We start from the raw sequence: 16,683 nt of genomic DNA, 5'->3' as shown, positions 1-16,683 counted from the left end.
GGATACTAACATCTATCTGATGAGGCTATTGGGAGTTAAAATAAAATAATATTTCAACACACTTATCATTTGCCTATAATATGGTAAATATTATTAAATAATACCTACATATTTTTATTATTGCTATTGTTTATTTTTCCTTATTTAGATACGTTTATGTGTCTGGAAGGTGCAAATTAGAAACATTATCCTAAGAAGGAAAAGAGAAAGAGTTGTGCTGCTCTATTGCCTAACCAGAAGCAAATATGATTAATTTTACTACTTTAGAGTTAAACATTCACAAATTAAGAGAGCCAACTATGGGAAACCAACTTCAATGATATGTATGCAGATGGTTTTATAATTAAGAATATTGCCCATGTGGGAGAATTTGGTAGGTGAATAAGAACTTTAATGACACAGTTGTTTTTTATGTGACCACAGATATAACTAATTTGAAAAGTTTGCTTTTGGTGAATTGAAGAGAGTGGAGTGCTTTGTCTGAGTCTAAATCATCTTGCTTTGATAGAAAATCATGGGGAAACAACCTCCAAAGAGAAATATAAAATCCTCTAAGAAGTCTAATTTTACCTGTCATGCAAGTAATCTTTATTGGTAATAGGATCTTATTTATCTTACACACTGTGTTATTTTAAATATTTCAAGATCACTATTGGTATGCTAAAAACTAGAGCTCAAAAATAACAAGTACTCCTAAATAATAGTGTAGAAAATAATTCAATTACAACATACTTTAATATAATCAGTTTGTACAAAAACATGTATTAAAATAGACAATCTGTCTCATTAACATTCAGCAAGCATCTTGCTCAGCTGGAACTGAACTTATTTCAGACTCATACATACAGAAATCTCAGATAGATTACAAATATATGGGCATGCACAAAATTAAATACAAAATACTTTATAAGTGTTTAAGGCACTGAGATTATTTTGGTGGGTGCATCTGTATATTTTTATGACATACTGTGTCACTGCCTTTTCAAATTTGAGTAAATTATAGTTTTGCAAACCATAATTACATTGGCTCATGCTTGATGGTTATGCTTTGTAATACTGAGCCAATATTAATCAAGATCTCCTAAATTTATGTCTCATCCCTGTATGTCATGATACTGCTCATGTGCTTTGGATAATTATGCTCAGTTATTGCTTTTATTTTATGGCTGGACACCACTCCCTTACTCTGAGAGCTTTCTTCTGTCTTTGCAGTCTTCACACTATGGTTTCAGTTCTTTTTCTCCCTCTTACCCAATACTTGTGTTTTAGCTGAGTGATACTTTCACCTTTCTGTCCTCCATCTTTCCTGCTCATCAAAACCAGATTGCATTTTTCTGCAGAAGAAAGATGTGTTCAATAAAACTTTATCAGGAAGATGGGTATTGATATATCTTTGAAGGACAGCTGTATTGCTTATGTACCACTGGGGACTGAACTAAGGAGGTTTTAAATTGCTTGTGGTATCCAAGCAAAAACCAATCAGTTTCTTTGTATCTTAAAATTTTGAAAAAAAAAATAGTTTCTCTATCTCACATTTGAGAGAAGAATTGTGCATAAAGAAATGATCTCTGGAGATAGCTTAAAGAATTGTCTGTTATTATGGAAAATGCTGTTTTATGATGTACTGATTTTTTTTTGCCATAATCTGAAAAACGTAATCAGATTTAGGCTAATGTAGTAAAAGCATTTGTAGTTGAATTGTAAGTTTTTAACACTTTCTGTAAAGACATGTTTGTAAGTACCAATATACAATGAAGAGTCTTAAAAAGACTATATTATTCCCTCTTTGAAATGTTTAATCTTAGGACTTCATTCAGGTAATTTGCTAACTTAGGTATAAATTGTTTGGAGATGTAAGCAAGATGTGAGTAAGCACCCTTTTAGTATAAAGAAACTCATTAAAAGTTCATGGAAAACAGATGCATAGATCAGTTTTATACAAATGAGACTTGGGATGAAGACAATTAAAATGTAAGGATGTGTTCCTTTATGCTTTCCAGTGGGAAAATGTAAAATAGTAGTTAAAGAAATTATCTTTTGGTGACCAGTGTAAGGAAAAAAAGTGCTTTTTATAAGTTTTTTTTCCCCCTGAACAGCTGTCTTATTAAAGTTGAAAATCGTCTTAGCATTTTATAATTCTTCATAATCCATAACTAAAGAAATAATTGCCAAATTGGTTTGTTCAGTGTGAATGAATCCAAACTACTTTCAACCTTAAAGATTTTTCCTTCACTGGGGATATAGCTCAGTTGGTAGAGTGCTTGCCTAGCATGCAAAAGGCCCTGGGTTCAATCCCAGCATCACCAAAAAAAAAAAAAAAGAAAAAAAAGAAAAAAAATCTTTTCTGTTACTCTGTCTCTCCTAAACAAAGTTCTTCTGCTCCCTTAGCATAATGCTTCTGTGATTTTTCACATAACCTTCCTCATTGTCATTAATAATAATAATAAAAACGTTTGAGGGAAACTTCATTATCTTCACATTTCTGTCCCCTGTGCGTCTTGAATGGGAATATGAAACGTGTATGATGTGGTCAATACTTAAAGGAGTATCACTTCTGATTGGAGAAAGTTGTGTTCTTAAATGCTACTCTTGGCTACAAATTCTTCCTTTCTCATATAACCTTTTAGAAATGTCACCAAACATAGAAATGCAAGTTTCTGGACAATCTGCATCTTGGAGTGGGGAGTCTAGTCTGGAGATAGAATCTCTCTTCAATCAGTATTCCAGATCTTAAAATGAAGGGAAAATGCCAAAGGACCAGCAGACAGCAAAATCAAGGCAGTCTTGAAGATGAGTTGGATTTTGAATTTGTTCCCCTACAGACATACCTATCTATTGGTGAGAACTGAAGCTTTGTAAACCTTGAAATGCTTGAGAATAACCTCTTTCCAATTACTGGATAACAAACTATGCAAACACAGGGACAACAGCCAGCAGGCTAAGCTTATAGATAAAAACAATAATAATTTTAAAAATTCAAGAGACATTGGTAGTTGCATACTGCACATGAAAAAGATTTCACAGCATGTTGTTTAAAAAAGCAAATATAAAATTCCACCTACTAGCACCAGAAAGAACTTTGGAGGAGAAATCAGAATTCATAGTTGATACCATGTATTATTTAAAGAGTACAATTTTCAACAAAATTTTTAAGACAGGGAAAGGATAGGAAAGTATTAGTAAGGGGGAAAATGCAATAGATTATCACTTATGTGGAGATATTAGATTTAGCACGGAAAGACTTCCGATAAACTATTATAAAGATATTTAAAAAACTAAAAAAAAAGTCAATGTTGGCAAATTAGAAGAAAACATGACAATAGTGAATTTAACAAGTAGAGAATCCTAATAAAGAGAAATTTAAAAAGGAAAATGAAAATTCTGAAATTAAAAAGTATAATTAATAAAAATAAAAATTCAGTAAAGTAACAGCATATGGGAAATGGAAGGAAAGAAAAGATCCATGAACTGGAAAACAGATAAAGAGAATTCAATTTGAAGAATGAAGAGAAAAAAGATCAAAGAAAAATGAACAGAACCTCAAAGATATATGATATATATGATATACATTAAGTCAACCAATATACATGTAACTAGGAGTTGAGAAGAAGAGAGAAAACAGGGATAGAGAAAAATATTTGGATAAATAATGGATAGAAATTTCTCATATTTAATGAAAACTAATAATTACATATCCAAAAAGTTTGACAAACCCCAAGTAAAATGAATCCACAAAAGAAGAAAAAAGAAAGTCTATGCTCATGCACATAATACTGTTGAAAATGAAAGACAAAGAAAAAAAATCGTAAAAGCATCAGGAGAAAACCAATCTATCACATACAGTGAGGCATCCATGCAATTAATGGCTGGCTACTCAGTTGAAGGAATAAAAGCCGGAGGATGGAAGAATAGCATATTCACAGCACTGAAGAAAAAGAAAAAAAGCTGCCAACTAAGAATTATATCTAGCAAACTTAATTTTCAAAATGAAGGCAAAATAAAGACAATTTCATACAAAGACCAGGACAATGAATTACTCAAAGAGCCAAGGATGAATAACACTCAGAGAACTTATGAAGGAACCAGGGGCGGTGCCTCTGGCAAATCAGAATCCAGGCAGAGGGAACTGCTGGTCCTGAATCCCCAAGGAAGAGTCGTGCTTCGTCTACATGAGGAATAGTAAAGGAATTTGTATACTGAAGTGGAGCCAATGGAGGTAACAGCACAAGAAGATGAAATCAGGTAACAGGTGGCCACAGCATGTAGGGCATTCTTGAATAAAATAATATGGCTTTTGCTATGAGAAAGGTAAGAAGATGTTTGAAGGTTTAGAGGTGGGGGGATAAGCTTGACCTGATCTGATTTATGCTTTGACAGAATCACTGACCTCTGTTTTGAAAATAGTTTGGTGTGAGCAGGGAGAACTAGGTTAAAAGGAAAAGACCAAATAGAAAAGATAGTACTTTATTTCAAGCAAAATTTAATGGTACCTAAAACCAGGTGATATCACTACAGATGGAAAAAAAATGGTTGGATTCTTAAGACAGTTTGAATGTGGAAAACATGGGATTCAGGTTGTGAGAGAAAAGAGTGGATCAAGGAAGACTAACCATTTTTGCTTATGTATTTAGAAAGGTGGAGTTCCTACATGGGAGGATCCATTACAGGAAGGAATATCAAGAGTTGAATTCTGGACATGTTAAGCTAGAAATGATGATTATACATTTTAAGTGGAGAAGTCATGCAGGCTGTGCAAATACATACACCTGCATCTTGGAGGGGGGGTCTGGGCTGCAGATACAAATTAGGGGATCATTCGCATCTGGATGGTATTTAAAGTTGTGAGATTGGATGAGATTACCACAGAGAAGAGGAATAACAACTGAGCTCTGGAGCAATCCAGCACGCAGAGAACAAAACTATGAGTAGGAGTCAGCAAGAAACATTATGAAGAAGCTGCCAGAGAAGTAGGTGGAAAACAGGTGAGTATGTCCTCAAACCCAATGAGGAGAACATTTCAGAAGATGTGATTAGTCATGCTACAGGAAATGTTGGATGAGAACTGAGATAAGCCTCAGCTGAGATGAGAATTGCTATTAGATTTAGCAACGTGGGTATCTTTCTCAAAATAGGAAAGCATTTTTGGTGGCTTGATGGGGGTAAAATGCTTATAGTGTGGGCTTAGGAGAGACTAGAAGAGAAAAAAAATTGGCGATACTCAATAAAAACAAAATTTCAAGGGGTTTTATTCAAAAGGCAAAGAGGGAAATGGAGTGTTAGATGGCAAGAGATAGGGAGTGCAGTTTAAAGAGAGATTTTTTTCATGTAAAAAATAATAGCATGCTTGATTGCTATTGGTAATAATTGGTAGAGAGGGGAAAATCTAAAAATTGCTGGAGTCATCCCTTTGAGTTGGTGAGAGGAGATGGGAGGTACACAGGTTTGAAGTGGGTCTGCCATATTGGCAGAAGTGGCCATAGAACATAATGGTGCCAATGTTAATAGGAAGGGAGAGGTTTTGGTTGACCTTTTATAGTTTACTTGGCTCCATTTTCTGTGATGATAAGTCATCTTTGCTAGTCATAAGAATCCTGAGGTTACGTTTTTTCCTCTTGACCAGTAGTATTAATATTGTCCTTAGAATCAAGATTAGTTTATGATATAAATCACTCTTTCAGCAGTAGATTAGTACCCACAGAGCAAAGCATACTTCTTTGACAGTGATTTTCCTTGTTATGTGTAGGATTGCTTTGTCCTGATTTACAGATCTGTTGCAATTTCCTACATGGCTTGGTTAGCTAAAGTGTGACCATCTAATAAGTAGGATTTTGCAATGGCAGATAAATTCATAATTGCTAGTGCTATGTGGTTCACACAGTACTTTCATATCTTTTATGTTATTGTTCCCCAAAATCTGAAGTGTTGATAAAATGTTTAATTTTTTACTGCTACCATTTTATAGATCAGCAAACAAATAAACTTATATAGCTAAGATAAAAGCAACTAATAGGTGATAAATCTAGGATTCAAATACAGGTCTTATGATTTCAGAATATACTATGTGTTTCAGAATATACTATGTCAAGGGTCTAAATCCTGTAATTCTTATTTACTTGTGAAAATATTTTGATACAAAAGGAAGTTTTCTATCAAAGGGAGGGAAAACACAATTTTCTTGATAAGAGTAATTTTTTTTTTGCACAAATGTAGCAAAAATGAGCAAAATAAAAACAACAGTGTTAATGCAAGGAGGACAGAGTGACAGAATTGTAATGGGAGTAGGAACTATGGTAAATTTTGGTGGATTTTCTATCCAAATTGGTTGGGATGTGTCTACAAAGATTTTCTTATTTTCATTACATCTGTCTGTACAAGATAATAATATAGTATAGTAATCTATGGTGATGGTAGAAACTATTTAATATTTTACCAGTATTATGGTTTAGATATGGGCTGTCCCCACCTAAACTCTGTGTGAGACAATACAAGAATTTTTAGAAGTAATATGATTAGATTATGAGAGGTATGACCTAATCTGGATTAATCTACTGATACAGTTTAACAGGGTGATAACTGTAGGTGGCTGGGTTACAGCCAGAGGAAATGGATCACTGGAGGCACGACTTTGGGATTGACATTTGTCCCTGGTGAACAGAGTGCTCCCCCCCCCCCAACCCCCAGGCTCTCTCTTCTTCCTGTTGCCATGTCCTGAGCTCTTTCTGCCATGATGTTCTGCCTCACTTCAAATCCACAGCTATGGAATTGACCAACTTGGACTGAAATTCTGAAACTGAGAAGCAAAATAAATTTTTCCTCCTCTACATTGTTCTTGTCAGGTCTTTTGGTCACAGTAACAAAATAGCTGACTAAAACAACCAGTAAATCCTAACAGTGTTCTTCTGACAGAGATTGTTATTTGACTTTATATATGTAAAGAACAGAGGTAAAGTAACTCTGTGGTAGGAACAACTCAGAAATGCAACAAAGGTATGGCCCTTGCTCTAATCATGGAAAAGGAAACATGTTCTGTTGAAATTGCTGCTGTTAGGTCTTCATTTAAGAGTCTATTCTCTGTAGAACCAGAGGAAAGCGAACAGAATCAATTGCTACAGGGCTCCAAGCAAGCTCTGCAGGTTACAGATTTTGTGTCACAGTCTTTTCTCACTTCCTCCAGTCATGAGCTCTGAGCGTGGCGTTCAAGGTATTTGCAATTGGATATTTGCCTCATTAAGTCCAAGAGAAAAAAAAATATGAAATTAATGGCAACTTTTTTCCTAATAAAATTAAGTAAGCTGATTTATCAGGTAAGAGGTACTTAGTATGCACATTTAAATAACAGATCATTAGCACTTTGTTTTGAAGTGTTTTCACTATGGACAAAGCAGTCAGATGATTTTTGCTCCTTGTTTCCAAATGACCACAAGGTCATTCTTTATACCTGTTTAAGCCACCAGGAAGTCAGGCATTCTTGCCTCTTATGTCCTTTTCCTTACCACAGAAACCAGGATTGACAGGTCACAAGTGTCGTATAGATAATCTGTGTTGCAGAAAGGAAACCAAGGAATCAGTGAACTGTAGCCACTTAAAAAAAAAAAAAAAGTTGAAAAAAATCAATAATAAATTATCTTCCTATACAGCAGTTTAGGTTCTTTGCACGTCCCCTCTGACATGTAGATGTAGTTATAAATTGATTTAGTTGGGGATGGTAAAGAATCTCACTTGCTCTGGACTGCCTAGTGAATGTGCATTAGTGAAATAAAAATAACCCACCTTGTCAGAGAGCCGTTCTAGGAGCTGGGAACCCAGCAAGTTATTTTTATAGTTTAATGAGCTAGGCCCCACTTCCACAGGGAGACACAGCAAGTGGAGTGCTTCATAATTTACTGCTGTAAAATGATCAGGATTCATGTTGTCTATAAAACATGAAAAACATTCTTCATTCCTTACCAATTAGATCATAGTTACAACTCACAGTTCCTTTGAGCTTAAAAGAAAAAATTTAACTGCTAGACATAAATGAATGCTGTGGTTAAATTAAACCCTTCAACAGCCCAAACAGGCTTGAAAGAAATGCCTTCTGGATGTTATTAACACGCATATTTAAGTGCTATTTTTAAATTTTAACTGCAAGCCACAGCAAGCACAAATGTTTAGAATAGCTATTTTGGCATCAGAGCATTGCTTTCACGTTTTTTTCATCTTTACTAATTCTTTCCAATAATTATATCACCTTTTATTATTTTTTAAAAATTTTGCAGAGATAGGAAAGTTATTTTATGGGTATAATTATATTTGGGAAAGCAAGGAGCTATTAATGTCAGTGCAGCTTTGCAGTACAAAAGTTCTCATCTCAATTATCATGTCAGCAGGATCAAGTTTTATTTTCCATGATATTCTAAAATTCAAAGGAATTAAGAACTTGAACTCAATAACTTCTAAAATTTTAACTTATTTATATTTATTAAAACATGTTCACTTTAAAAAACTTTAAACATACCTAAGGAAGCCATCTATAACAACCAAGTAAAATTTGAGTGTAAATATTATGAGTGTATGTGTGTGTTTGTGTATCTGTATGTGCATATGTGTTTGAAAGAGACAGAGATATAGTTTTCTATATTGCCTATATCATAACAATATCATGATATTACATAATTTGAACACATGATGTATTAGAGTGTAAGAGCTGCTATAACAAAATACCAGAGAATGGGTAGCTTGAAAAACAAATATTTATTACAGTTCTGAAGTCTGGAAATCCAAGAAAAATGCATTAGCAAGTTTGGTTTCTCCTGAGGCCTCTCTCTTTGACTTGAAGACTGCCACCTGACTTTTCTTTGTGTGTGCACTTGGACTTGATATTCCTTTCTCTTCTTATAAAAATACTGGCCCTACAGGATTAAGGCTCCACATTTATGACCTCATTTAATCTTAATTACCTCTTTAATTATGACAGAATTCACTTTGTGGATTAGAATTTCAACATATGCATTTGGGAGTGTGACAAAATTTTTAGTCCACAGTACATGATTTAAAAGTTTATATTGGGCTAGGGTTGTGACTTAGTGCTAGAGTGCTTGCCTAGCCTGTGTGAAGCAATGGATTTGATTCTCAGCACCACATATAAATAAGGTCCATTGACACCTAAAAAAATAATTTTTTAAAAAAGTTTATATTGTAGTTTATCTTATGAATTTTCTATTTATAGAATTTTTTGACATAATTAAAATTTCTTTTTAGTTTTTATTTTTAATTGACAACAATTACATATATTTTATGGGGTATAATGTGATGCTTTGCATACATGTACACATTGTGGAATGACCTATTATGCTAACTAAATATCCATCAGCTTGCATATTTACCATTTTATGTGGTAAGAACATAAAAAGCTCACTCTTAGCAATTTGAAATATAGAACACATTATTATTAACCATGATAACCATGCTGTGCAATAAATCACAAAAACTCATCCCTCCTGTCTAACTGAAAGTTTTGTACCCTGTGACCAACATCTCTCTTCCTCACCATCTCCCTTTTCCCCATTCTCTTATAATGACAGTGTTCTCTCCACTTCTGTGAGTTCAACATCTTTAGATCACACATATAAATGAAGTCATGCAATATTAGTATTTCTGTGTCTGATTTATTAAATTTAGCATAAATCCTCCAGGTTCATTTGTGTCACAAATGACAAAATTTTATTCTTTTTTTTTGTGTGTGTGTGTGTGTGTGTGGCTGAATAGCATTTCACTGTGGTATGTGTATGTGTATGTGTGTGTGTGTGTGTGTGTGTGTGTGTGTGTGTGTGTTCTTTATCTATTCATCCACTGGTTGATTCCATATTTTGGCTGTTGTGAATAGTGCTGCAATGCATAAGAGTGCAGTTATCTCTTCAACATAGTGATCTAATTTTCTTTGGATGTATGTCTGGTAATGGGATTGCAGGATCATAGGGTAGTTCTATTTTTAAATTTTCTGGAAACTCCATACTATTTTTCATAATGGCTATACTAATTTACATTCCTACCACTATATTGTGTAAAGATTCTTTTTTATCTATATCCTTAGCAACACATTTCGCACATTTTTATGATAATAGCCATTTTAACTGGGGTAAGATGGTATCTTGCTTTGGCTTTAATTTTGCATTTCCTAATAATTAGGGAAGTTGGCTATTTTTCACAAACCTGATGGCTATTTACTGCAACAATTTTCTTTTAACACACAAAAATCTATTAAAGAAGACATATACTTTGCCCATTTAAAACTTAGGTTATTTGTTATCTTGCTATTGAGTTCCTGATATATTTTAGATATTAACCCCTTATCAGATATATGATTTTTAACATTTTCTCCCATTCTGCAGTTTGTGTCTTCACTCTGCAGATTCGTTCCTTTATTATGCCAAAGCTGATTAGTTTTACATAATCCCATTTGTCTTCTTTTGCTTTTTTTTCCTTTCTGAGTCATGATTAAAAAAAAAATATATTGCTCAGACCAATGTCATGGAGCTTTCCCCTTATTTTTCTTCCAGTAATTTTACAACTTTAGATCTTACATGTAAGTCTTTAATCCATTTTTGAGTTGATTTTTGTATATGATATGAGATAAGGTAAAAATAAGTTTGTATTTATTCAAATATTTACCACAATTGGTGTAATTCCTTCTTTCCTATAGATCTAAGCTTCCATTATTTCCCTTCAGCCTAAAAAGCTTTTAAAGAATTTTATGTGGTGCAGTGTACTGGAGAGAAGTTGTCTCAGTATTTGTCTATGAAGGCTGATATTCTGTCTTTATTTTTATTTATTTTTGGGAAAGGGTACCCAAGATTAAACTCAGGGCCACTCAGCCTCTGAGCCACATTCCCAACCTTATTTTGTATGTTTACAGAGTCTCACTGAGTTGCTTAATGTCTCCCTGTTGCTGAGGCTGGCTTTGAACTCATGATCCTCCTACCTCAGCCACCTGAGCCACTTGGATTACAGATGTTCGTCATAGTGCCCAGCCTCTGCCTTTATTTTTAAGGGATTGTCCCCTGATTCTCATTCAGACTGTTGTTCACTATTAGGCAATGTACTTATTTTCTCTGAATGCTTTTAAGACTTTTTTTCTGTTGATCATTACTTTTTGATACACCAAATGTATATTCTTTGTATCAGTCCTGTTTTGACCTATAATACACTTTGCGTTAAATTTTTTTATGTGTGAGATATGGGTCAATATTTTCTTTTGTTCAAATAGATGTCCTGTTACTCAAAATCATTTGTTGAAAAATTATTTTACCCCATTATCTTATGCTATTTCCTTGTCAAAGATCAATTTCTAATGTATGTGAGAGTGTATTCTTGAGCCTTGATTATATTTTGTTGATCTAAATATCTGGGTTAGACAATGGAGGACTGTCTTAAATTAATGTAGTTTTATGTTAAATCTTCATGTCAGGTAACTTCAAACTACTTTCTCAAAATTTTTGCATGTATCCTAAATCCATTGCTACTACATATAGTTTAGAATGACTGGATTTTTGGATGTGTTAAAGCTGATTTTTTTTTTGTTTGTTTGTTTGGATTTCATTAAAGCAATAGATATATCAGTTCGGGAAATCGGGGAGAGATGACTTTATGTGTGTGTGCGTGCGTGTGTGGTACTGGGGATTTAACCCAGGAGTGCTTTGTCACAGAGCTACATCCCCAGACCTATTTTTTTTTTTTTTAATTTAAGACGGAGTCTCATTGGGTTGCCCAGGCTGGCCTCCAACTTGTGATCTTCCTGCCTTAGCTTCCGTAGTAAGTAGCTGGAATTACAGGAATGGACCATGGTACCCTATGAAAGATAACACCACACCTTAACAACTTTTAATCTTAAATTTTCATTATTGTGTAAACATCATAGCATATACTTATAAAAACTAAGATGGCTACAATGTCATGGGTGATATATATTCTGATACTGCTATGATATACATAGTCCATTGCTGTCCCAAACATTATAATTTGATGCATGATTGTATTCAATTGTTCTTTAAAAATATTTGGCAATGTTTTGTATATTTCAATATGTGAATTTTGTCAATAATTTGCTAGAATCATTTCTAAGAACTTCCTATTTTTATGTAATTCATTTTTTAAAAATATCATTGTTATTTTTTGTCAATGGTATATAAAATAAGAATATTGGTATGTTGATTTTGAATCTTGCTAATTTTACTTTTTGGTTCTGGAGGGGAAAAAAATAAAGATCTTTGGGATTTTTTACAAAAATGATAATGTTGTCTGTGTAATAAACAGTGTTTCAATTCTTGCTTTCTTAACTGACTGTTTTTGTTTATATTTATTGCCTTATTATGCCCTAGAACTTTCAGTATAAGATTAAATGATATGCTAAGAATGAACATTTTTGTATTTCTCCTGATCTTAGAAAGAATTCAGATTTTGCCTTATTAATTTTATCTATTGGATTTTTGTACATTACTTTTATCAAATCAAAGAAGTGTTTTATATTCCCAAATTGCAGAGAGATTTTTAACATCAAATGGATTTGAATTCTGTCAAATACTGTTCCTACATGTATTAAGATGATCATATGCTTTTTTTTAAACATGACTGATATGTTACACTAATTTCTTTTAAAATATTCAACAAACTTCTTATTCCTGGAATTGATCTCATCTTATTGTGATATATTACTTTTGTTCTATATTGCTGGATCATCTTTTTTTTTTGAATATAGATTTACTTAAATGTTTGTGACTATCCTCATGAGACATATTTGTCTGTAACTTCTGTTTCTTATAATATTTTTGATTTTGGTTTCAAAGTACAGTTTGAATATCCCATATCCAAAATATTCAGGACCAAAAGTGTTTCAACTTTTGTCTTTTTTTCAGATTGTGAACTATTTCAATAAACGTAATCGAATAACTAATACATAATATATGAGATATGTATACATAATTGGAGATGGGGCACATTTAAACATGAAGTTCATTGTTTCATGTATACCTTATATACATAGTCCAAAGATAATTTTATACAATATTTTAAATAATTTTGTGCATGAAACAAAGTGTGTTTACATTGAACCGCCAGAAAACAAAGGCGTCACTGTCTCTGCCACCCATGTGGAATGTGTAGTTGTTGAGTGTCATCATCATTCCTGACTCCATAGGTCATTTTTAGTTTTGCTTCTTTTTTTGCAGTCCTGAGGACCAAACCCAGGGCCTTGTGCATACTAGATAAATGCTTTACCACAGAGCTACACACTAGCCCTGACTCTGAATTTTTACGCAACTAAAAAGCAATCATCTTTTTACGCTTACTCACACCTAAATGTTTAACAATAAAAAAAATAAGACATACAATTAATACAGTGAAAAAATAATGTGTTCAGGCCAGCTAAGCAGCTCAGTGGCATCACCAGAAACCATATTTTAGCTGCTAAACAACAGTGGCAAAAAGCAACAGTAGCTTTCAGTCTCCATCTGTGATGCTGTATTTTGATCAAAAGGTTTTGTGCACTGCAGTTTATTTTTATAGGTGAGAAGAAACATCAGGAGCAATTAAAAGTCCAGGAAGTGGGTCCTCTAGAGATGGAAGGCATTCTGTTGGATGGCTTTTTAGAATGTTTCCTCCAGAGTCATCTGCCTCATTAACAACAGTTTTTGTCTTCGAAGCCTGTTTGATTTCATAAACCAGCATGATTTCTCCTTCTGTTGAGAGTGTCACTGCTCTGGTCTTTCCACAAGCCCATCACATAGTCCTATCACGTCATCTATGGACACTTTTCTGTAGTGGTATTGTTTTCATTGTCACTATTATCACAAGAACATTCTGACTATTTCACCACAGGTTAATGAATAAATAACTGAAACTTCATGATCAATGTTAAAAACTTTTAAAATATTCCCTTCTCTTGGTTTACTGATGAATGCTGAAAGTATATATTTTTTTCATAAAGAGGCCAGATATTTTTTTTTCAAATGTGACATGGAATCCTTCAGTCACCACCTTATTTATCATCATCACTGGGCAAAGTCGCAGGCCACAGGTCATACGAGGCATGAACAACTGTGTTTTTAGTCACTGTGCCCCAAGTGTTAGACAACATCCTTCATACTAAATTCCTATTGAAAACCTTCTTCACCCAAACCTCTGTTACTGCTGCTAGCATGCTGTTTAAGAAAGGGTGGGGGCCAGGGATGTGGCTTTGTGGTTGAGCATTTGCCTAGCATGTGTGAGGCTCTCGGTTTGATTCCCAGTACTGCAAACCAAACCAAAACAAAAAAGTGTTTTAATATTTACTCTTCATTGATCTAAGGATATCCTGGATACATGGCTGAATTAATGAAGTTATATTTGATGAAAAACACATGACATAACATTTTTGATGAGAAATCCAGCTGGAGGATGAGCAGAACAGCTGTCAACAAATAATAAAATCTTGCAATGGCGACCCAGTCCCACTTCCCTGCAGTGAGTATGAGCTGTGGGTACAAGATATTTGTGAAACCAATCAGAAAAGAATGTCCCTGGTGATTCATTCCATTTTGTTAGCATGATACTGGGCTACTAAGAGATTCAATCCTGACATAAGCTTCTGCCTATCACAGCTAGCTTACACTTATGCACAGTTTTTCCGTCCTTGGCATCCTTAATTCCTGTAGCAACTGTCTCATCACCTGTAGTCAGGGTCTTTCTGGGGGAAGAATAGCAAGACAATGATGTTGCATCTGTATTGTAGACTTGTTCTGTTGTCAGATTTTCATCCGTGATGACCTTGGCAATCTCTTAAAAATTTGGTGATCAACAGAGGCTTTTTTATCAAAAATCTTTAAAAATTAAATGCCATTTGTTATTTTTTTAAAAAAATTTATTTAGGTGGACTTAATACTTTTATTTTTATTTATTTATTTTTATGTGGTGCTGAGGATCAAACCCAATGCCTCACGTGTGCCAAGCAAGTGGCTACCACTGAGCTATAATCTCAGCTCCTTGTGTTATTTTTAAGTTTCTGCAATAACTTATTAAATATCTATAGTTCCCTTCTAGTTTCAGTTAATTGTGATAGATCTTTGCTTGTTTGATGATCAACATACCATTATGATATGTGTTTACTGTGATGGGATGGATCTAGGGTTTCAAGATGCTGTTGAGATTTTATTTGTGGCTGAATGCTATTGTTTTACTATTTTTTCATTAACTTTTGTTCATCGAGTTCAACACAGAACTTTAACAGTTTATTCTTCTATTTCTTCAGGTCACATATAGGGTGATCTCTCCATCACCATACTCTTTCCTAAGACATTTCCACACTAATATCACTGCCCCGTTCTCCAACAGATTGACCTTCTGTACTATAGATTATCATAAATACTTCATTTTTATAGTCACTGTTACCCATAGGGGTATCTTCAGGCTTTTCTGACATTTTCAATAATATCTTTACACCATGGGACAGAAAATCATCACAAACTCAAACTCAAAATGGTGACTGATATGTGAAGGAGGTCTCAACACCCTGGAGAATCTGCCGTTCTGGGCTCAGACCTGCTCAGATGTCACTTTATAGCTTCATGTGGGAGCTAGAGCATGGGTATCTGGACATGTACAGAGAAAACACATCATGACTGAAGTGGGCCAGGAAGGTCTTTTGCTCTTGGGGACGCTGAATGGACTATGCTGTGTGCCTCTATCATTACCATAATCTTTCACAGGAATTCAGGTATGGAACATTGCACTTGTGGCATCAATCTGGGACTCAAAAATTTTATTTCAGATTTTGAAGCATCTCAAATTTCAGATTTTTGGATTAGTGATACCCAACTTACAATTCTGACCTCATGAAATAAGTTGAAAATGCTTATTGCTTCTTAACTTCTTAGAAGATTCTGTATAAAGTGGGCGTTATTCTTCCTTAAATGTATAACTCAGATGCAAAATAAGCAGACTGTGAAGATTTTTTGTTTTGTTTTCATTGTGGAAAGATGTTATGCCTGAATTTGATATCTTATCAGATGTAAGGCAATTAAAATAATTTTAAAAATTGAGTTTCAGTATCTCATTTTTAGATAGAGTTCTCAATTTCATTTAAATGTTTAAATTAACAAGCATAAATATATTCAAAATATTACCCTATTTTTTAAAAATATGTATAAGGTTTATAGTGGTAGACCTCTTTCATCTCTGACATTGGTAATCAGTCTCTTCTCCCTTTGTTTCTTTGATCAATCTAGCTAGAAATTTTTTATTTTTATTGATGTTTTCAAAGAACCAGATCTGAGGTTTATTGATTTTTCTCCTTTGCTTTTTTTTTCTATTTTATTAATTACTGTTCGACATCATTGACTTTTTTTTTTTACTAACTTTTTTTGTCTCTTACTTCCCTAATTTGTTAAAAAGGAAATTACATCATTGATTTAAGTCTACTGATTTCTCTATTATAAATCCTTAAAGTCATAAAGTTCCTTCTAAGCAATTCTACAAATATTTATATGTATCCCTACATCTGACAAAACTGCTAAAGCTGCATCCTACAAATATTTATGCAGCCTTTTTGTTTTTAGTCAATTAAAATATTTTAAAATTACCCTGGGGATTTCTTTGGTGACTCACAAGGTTATTGTTTTTGATAAGCTTTCTGTTTAATTTTAGCAATATTATTTTGAAATCCCTTTCTGATCA

The 16,683-nt window shown here is 33.7% G+C and overlaps 1 non-coding gene across 1 annotated transcript; it reads left to right on the top strand.

The window, feature by feature from the left end:
* The first annotated feature begins 2,234 nt into the window (after positions 1–2,234).
* Trnaa-agc (transfer RNA alanine (anticodon AGC)) lies at positions 2,235–2,306 on the top strand. Its single transcript has one exon. It is a non-coding gene; the product is annotated as a tRNA-Ala (tRNA).
* Positions 2,307–16,683: the final 14,377 nt, after the last annotated feature.

The sequence above is a fragment of the Ictidomys tridecemlineatus genome, chromosome 1 (genome assembly GCF_052094955.1).
Source record: "Ictidomys tridecemlineatus isolate mIctTri1 chromosome 1, mIctTri1.hap1, whole genome shotgun sequence".
NCBI lineage: Eukaryota > Metazoa > Chordata > Mammalia > Rodentia > Sciuridae > Ictidomys > Ictidomys tridecemlineatus.
Note: the sequence above shows the minus strand (reverse complement) of the source record. Positions and strands in the feature narration are given on the sequence as shown.